We start from the raw sequence: 7,197 nt of genomic DNA, 5'->3' as shown, positions 1-7,197 counted from the left end.
CCTAGCCTTGGAAGTCATGCAGCCTCACATCCGCAATATTTTATTCATTGCAGCCAGTCACAAAGGCCTTCGCAATTTCTCGGAGAGAGGATTTAGACTCACTTTATGATGGAAGAAGAGCAAAGTTATAGAAGAGCATGCAAGACCAGAAATCTTGTTATGAGAGATTAGGACGATAAATTATTGAAAACATCTAAAATTAATGTTTTCCTTTCTTTAAGCAACTAAATATGTCATGATCAAAATCTTATCAAGTAGCCACTTGAAATTCTGTCAGAATATTTGCCCTCCTAAATCAGCTCATCGCTGCAGACACACACACGCACACACACGCATACACAACATACACACATACAAATGTATACACACCACTTCTTTATTATTATATTTTTATCTATGTCCTCAGCCAAAGCTTCTTTCTCAGAAGTCAGAACTGACTCACTGGCTATCAATGAATCCAGCATCAAGACACAACAGTCCCCAATGTGGATGCAGGCTGGTGGGTTCAGCCAAATTGTTTTTGGTTCATCTATGAACTGGGTTATGGATCCCAAGAGAAGGAACTGAAATCATCAAACTAATTTCACATGATGTACTAAGAAGAACACAGTACCACATGAAAGAGCTTAGTGATTCGTTTACCAAGCCATCTTGCTCTATGTAAATGACCTGTGATAAATGACTGGTCAGCCAAAGGAGCAGAAATCATGTATTATTTCCGCAGTTTGAAGTGAAATGCCATTTGTATTTATCATTGTTCTGAAACAGCACAGTAGATTGCGTGGGACAAAACTCTCTGCAAACCCATAAGTAACTTTTGAAAAAAAATAACAATATAAGATTTTATCAGAGGTTCTTTACTTGGATTATCAATGGTGACTTGCAGATGGTGTTATTGCTCAGACAACTGTGTAACTCACACAGAAATTTACAAGAGTTCTGAATGTGGAAATACTTAAATAAGGACAAGCTCTCTTGCCTTTCATTTAGAATTTTCATTATAGATCCTGAGAGTCGAAAAGTACACCCTTCACTCTAGCATGATACATCTCCTGGTTTTGCATTCTTCTGCTTTATTTTAATTTTTCTTTTAGTTTCTCTGGATATAAGATTAGTGTAATTGAATGAATGGGTGGCAGTCTCCTCACCTAAAACTTAATATGAATCTTAGAGCAGCCCTGTCTAGAGAGAATGGAAGTAATCACAAAAATGAGGCTATTTGATATAATATTTCTTACAAATCAGTATTACTTAATGAATTCACCATTGAGGGCCTCAAATAGCTGCCATTTATCATTTTTTGAGCACTTGCTCTGTGCAGGTGGTGTGCTGACAACTTTAGGTAACATTGTCTTTCTGATAATGACAAATTTCTATGCAGCTGGTGTTATTATTCCTATTTTACAGGTAAAGAGACCACAGCTCCTAGAGACTGAGTAACTTGACCAGGATCACAGAGTAGTGGAGCTGGGTTGAACCTAGATCTGTCAGACATGAACTGCTGCCCTAAGCCATTATAGTACACTGCCCTTTACAGAGACTTAAAAACTGCCCCCCCAAAAAAGAAGAAGAAGAAGAAGAAGAAGAAGAAGAAGAAGAAGAAGAAGAAAAGAGAAAAGAAAAGAAAGAAAAGAAAAAAAAAGAAAAGAAAAAAGAAAAAGAAAAGAAAGCAGGAAGGAGTTTGCGAGGTGATGGGAAGAAGCACAGCAGAGTGTGAGCTAATTAAGTCTGGAACCTCATGAGGAGTGTAAGTAAATACTCCAGAGTGAGAGAAAGTTCACTGGAACTAATGAGGGAGGGTCCCTGGGCCCTGGAAAGAGGCTGGTTTCTGGAAATTTCCACACCTGAGAAACTGCCAGCTGAATGGCAAATGATTACAATTCTAACAGTCTCAGTTTGGCTTCCTCGGTTATTGGTTGACCTGGGGCTGCACTCAAGAAAGATACAAGAGTGGAACTGAAGTGAAACAGGGAAAGAACAAAATATAATTCATGAAAGGAACTGGATGTAATTCAGAGGAAAAACGGTGCTTTCAAAGTTACACTGTAAAGGGAAAAAACAAGCTGGTTTGGGGTTGGAACGGCAGACGTGCTCCCACTAGTGCCTTCCCAGCGCCTCCTATGTGTCCACAAATGTACATCTGTGAGCTTGTCTTCAAGGTTCGCTATATGTCGGTGGGGCTGTAGCAGCTCTTGTACCCTGTCCAGGTTCAATTGGCAAGGTGGGGGACTACTTACATTGTTTTCTGTCCCATGGGATTATAATTCTTTCACTTTTCTCACCTCATTTTATCTTATCTAGTTTGCTTTAAACCCTCTGACACGGTGCTTTGCAAACTTAATGTGCTTATGAATCACTTGGGAAATAGTGTTAAAGTGCAGATTCTTGTTTGGTAAGTCTGGGTTGAGGCCTGAGTTTCTGTATTTCTAACAAGCCCCTAGCAGCTGTGGATGCCCTAGTCGGGGAACCACACTTTGAGTCATGGGGTTCTAAAAAATAAAATCCTCCTAGCACAAGAGAATGAGGATGGTTTCTTTCTCCCAAGAAAACACTTCTGTTTTGTCACTACACCCCATTTTCTGTATGTTCTAACTTGTGGCTGAGGCTGAGGACAGGATGGACAGCAGGTGCCACACCAAATCCCAGGCCTGTTCCCAGGCCTGTTTCTCCCCTATTCCCTCCTCCCTTCGCCTGATTCCATCTGGATGGCTGGCCTTCCTTCCTCTCCAGAGGGAATTCCACTGAAACAGCTGCTTCCTCCTCATGTGTAGCCACCAGTGTTCTTATAGAACGGTTAGAATCTAGAGCTTGGAATCGAGCATGAGAAATCAGCTGCCCTAGGCTTCCACCCTCAGTAAGTAAATGTTTAAACCACTCAAAGGGGGAGAGAGGCCCGTTTTCCTCACCCAAACCACCATCCTTTCTTTTGTATTTTCTTAACTGTTCACATTTTCAATTATCAGCATGGGTCTGGTTCAGTTCGAGACTCAGTCGTGAGGACCATATTTGGATTAATTTGGTTCCAGGTCAAACATTCCAATTTCACACATTTATCCCATGATTTCCTAATGCTATCAAATGACACATCGTTTTATTTTTTTCCCTTTGTTTTTCTCTTTCAACTAATTTATTTAATGGGTCCAAAATGGGTGATTAGACCATAAAAACATGTGGTATCCTAATTGGATTTTGAAAATGTGTAAACATGGCCCTCCAGTGGCTTCCTATTACCATCTGGACCAAATAGAAACTTCTGACCATTGATTCCAACTCTCCTCTACCTACCCCACCCTGGTGCTCCTCTCATTTGTTACTTCTCTTCTCCAGGGTCTTTCTGCTCCAAGGAGGCTGGGCTTGTTCTTTTTCAAAACCCTCTCCTCAAGTTCTGCCTCAAGGCCTCTGCCTGAACTGGTCTATAGAGGAGAAACAAGTCCCTGCCCCTCGTTGTCTACACCTTTCAGAAGGGTTTTCAGATGTTAGTTCCAGATCTATACCTTTAGGAATATTTCCAAAATTAATCTCATCCATTCTTTGGCACACTGTGGTCCTTAGTTTACTTCAGTTATTTTGGGGAAAAAAATGTGTTTTAGTCATGTTTACTTATGTGGCTCACTGAGTCATTAACAGACAGTGACAGCATGCTTCTTCTGGGTTGGCTACTAGTCCAGGTGCTGCAGATCACAGGGACCAAGCAGGCAAGGTTCGTAATATCAAAACAGTTTACGTTCAGGTTCGGGAAGGTGGATAATGAGCAGTAAACACATAAATGAACAATAATTTCAGATGGTGAGGAAGTACTTACTGTTGGATGTTCTGAGGCTACGGAGCAGGGAGTCAGCTAACTTTTGGTCTGAATACTCACTCTGAATTCATAGATACGCACATCAGAATTTGCATGTGGATAAAACATGTTGAACATGTCTCAAAGGAAGATTCTTCTTGAGACCAGTTATGTCTGGAAAAATATCACAGAGGAGGATGGTGATCAATTTCATGGGTGAAAAGGTGCTTTTCTGTATTCTTCAGTGTAGCTGAGTTTTAGAAACTTCAATGTCTCATTAGTTTCTCAAACTTAATTGGACTCATCTGGGGCACTTGTTTAAAATGCATACCCAAGTGTTCCAGTGCAATTGACCCTTGGACTGTATAATGAAACTTTAAGCTATAATCAGAACACTGAGATGGATGGATGAATGAATGCATGGGAGGAAGGGTGGCCAGAAGGAAGGATGGGTACATGAACGGACCCAAAGATTTTTAGGCTATAAGTTAGTAGCCAGATTCACAAGAGGATTCTAAGCAAGTGGGTGTATGATACAACAGGGGCTCTATGACTCTAACTTCGTGCTGTGGCACTGAGCCTATGATTTGAGAAGATAAGCTTAGTTCCATCTCCTTCCTCTGATTGTCATGAAGCAAATGCTTATTCTTTGAGCCCTAGGTATAAAAATCATTTTGAGAATGAATAATTAAAATAGACTGTGTGAAATGTAATCTTTCATTCAATTGCCCACCAAAATAGTTACGTTTTTAGAATCACATATTTCCTGAATAAGTTACTTTTACCAATTTTGCTGTTATAACAAGATATTTAATACCACTGGAGACAAAGATAGCCCCATATTCTGACAAGATCCTCAAGAAGCCACTGTGCATTGGGACCAGACATTACCACCCCTCAGGGTGACTGAGAGGCAATAGGAGGGTCCCACTTTGAGCAAACACCATCCTACCAGGCCCTCCATAGTCTGGGGAAGATGGCAGGAGAGGTGAGGTGCTTAGCAAGGGCCTTGTGGGAATTGCAGTGCATGTTGTCACCCCTAATCGAGGGGCAAGGAAAAATGTGTTTCCTCCCTTGAAACTAATTGAGGGGGCTCTTAGAGAGTCATTCATAGTGACGGGGGCATCTGCAATAAAGGGAAACTGACATCTCATTCTCCAACTGGAGGCTTCCTGAGCTTCCAAAGTTGGCAGACCTTCCCTCAACATGTTTCCATAGAAGAATAGGTGCCAGACTTTTGGGGGGAGCCCGATGTGTACCCATGAGGCATGGCACAGGCATACAAGAATTATGCAATCTGTGACCCTCTTTCAGCCTAGAAATTTCTGAAAGCATGAATATCAGAACTCGGAAGGACTGCAGCAGGAATACCTGGAAAGGGCAGGGTGATCTCCAACCCACCTAGTTTTGTTTTGTTTTTCATCCCAGCCTGATGTGAAAGGGAGCCCCAGCCTTTCATTGGCTCTACCTAAAGGACCTCAAACATTAGTGGAGGAGTTGGAGCCATGAGTTTCTGCCAGTAGCCGCCAAGTGAACAGCTGGAACGTCCACACAGGGTTGATGGCAGACAAGGCTGCTTTGGGGAGAGTGGAGCCAGCTTAAAAACACACATATGCCACCTATGTGACACCCCTAGTAGTAGACAGAACCAGAAAGAATCACAACAATGTCCAAAGGTTCCTTCTCCCAGGGGCAAGTGGACATTTGAGGAAGGATTTCTCTGAGTCCCTAGCCCTCCTTCAGTCTGCCCGAGGAGCTGGGTCTAGAGGAGGGAGGGGATAGTATTGATCCAGAGCCAGATCTTGCCCCCCACCCTCTTTGTAAGCAGTCAGAGTCACAGCTCTAGCTGTAAATTGGATATGCAATTAAGGGTTTAAATTAAGCCACACTAAGTTTTAATTACCAAATGTGACCAGGAAGTTATGGAATACACCCAAGATTTTGTTAAAGGAAGAGAAAATAGTGGATTCTACATAGCACAATCGAACACAGAAACTTTAAAAAATACATGCAACTATTTCATTTTTCTTTGGATTTCAGTTGCAATTCCTTCAAGATCCCATTGTCATAAAAGCCTTTACTCCAAGCAATTTTTGTTCTCTCATGGTCAAATAATCCAAGAATGTTAATTTCCCATTTCATTTTCTTACTTTTTGCATATTTCTGGGATTGCATAATGTAGTTTCACTCATTGATCACCCCACATTAAATCTTTCATCAAAAGTTCAAAGTCAAGTATTTGGTCATTTGCAAGAGAACCTATCTGGCATTGAAGACTAGGTCTCCAGAGTGAGGGGATTAGATGATGTGCCAAAGCATTGCATCCGGTTCCCTGGGTGATCTCCTAAGGCGTGCACACAGCAGGAACAATACTCCAGCCAGACTCAGAGAGGAGCACATGAGTTCCCATTTGGAACACATGCTTGAATCTACCCTTGTTTATATTTAGCCACTCTTGTATATATATAGCTTTACTCTGGATTAAGGGGGCCTTGACTTGATGTAAAATGCTTTCGGAAAAGCCTGTTCAACAAGGGCAATCTCAATTGATCAAACAGTATTGTGCAGAGTCATCAGTGCGGTCACAGTAAGTCAAGTTAGTGTACAAGTCAAGAAAGGAGACCCACCCGTTATTTTGATATCATGACTCTTGAGCCAAAGCCTTTGTTTTATTGTTAACCAAAGCTAGAACAGAAAGAAAATATATTTTAAAATAAAATAGCATTTGTGTTTCTGCTCTTTAATTTTAAAAATGAATTATGAATCTCTAAGCCTAGTATTTTTCCCTATCAATAAAATGAAAAATTCTTCTAGGAGCCTCCCTCAGGCCCCTCTTCTTCAAATTTATATCAGCTATATAACTAATAAAGATGTATGTTATAATAGATCCCTTCACTTCAGTGGATAATTATGTAGCTTTCAGAAATCACTTCACAATCTTAAAATAGTTATTCTTTAATCAGCCAAGATATTCAATCAATAAATGCCATTCCATGTGATCATTGCTATGACTGCCAAACTATGCAATCTTAAAATGTAGGGAAAAAATAAAGAGCAAGAGGGGTGAATAGCCAGGACAGGACCAAGTATTTTATGGCAGGAGGCCTTTCAGGTAGACTGGCCAGATTCCACATAAGTCCATTCATATCTGGAAGTCTTTATCATTGTCTTAAGCCTGGAAATCAATGACCATCATCCCCTGGGGAGTCTGAAACCTGAAACAACCATATTTCTTTAAGCACCTTTGCAAAAGTGCTTAATTTTCCATGAGAACTCACCATTTTGACCTGGCTCCTTGAATTCAAGGAAAGGGTGGAAAGTCGAGTCCAATAAACGGATAACATTCAGGAACTTCAAACTTCATCATTTCTGATGGCAACCCAAAGCTTTTTCCATTGTAAAAAAGAAAAAAAAAA

The 7,197-nt window shown here is 40.9% G+C and overlaps 1 long non-coding RNA gene across 1 annotated transcript in view; it reads left to right on the top strand.

Annotated features, from left to right (window-relative positions):
- Positions 1 to 1,018: 1,018 nt before the first annotated feature.
- Positions 1,019 to 7,197, top strand: part of LOC103674589 — a 10,431-nt gene continuing 4,252 nt past the window's right edge. Inside the window, exon 1 of the long non-coding RNA XR_571659.2 lies at positions 1,019 to 1,747. This is a non-coding gene — a long non-coding RNA (uncharacterized LOC103674589). The remainder of the gene's footprint in view (positions 1,748 to 7,197) is intronic.

This window comes from Ursus maritimus, unplaced genomic scaffold (genome assembly GCF_017311325.1).
Source record: "Ursus maritimus isolate PB19 unplaced genomic scaffold, ASM1731132v1 scaffold_3, whole genome shotgun sequence".
Classification (NCBI taxonomy): domain Eukaryota; kingdom Metazoa; phylum Chordata; class Mammalia; order Carnivora; family Ursidae; genus Ursus; species Ursus maritimus.
Note: the sequence above shows the minus strand (reverse complement) of the source record. Positions and strands in the feature narration are given on the sequence as shown.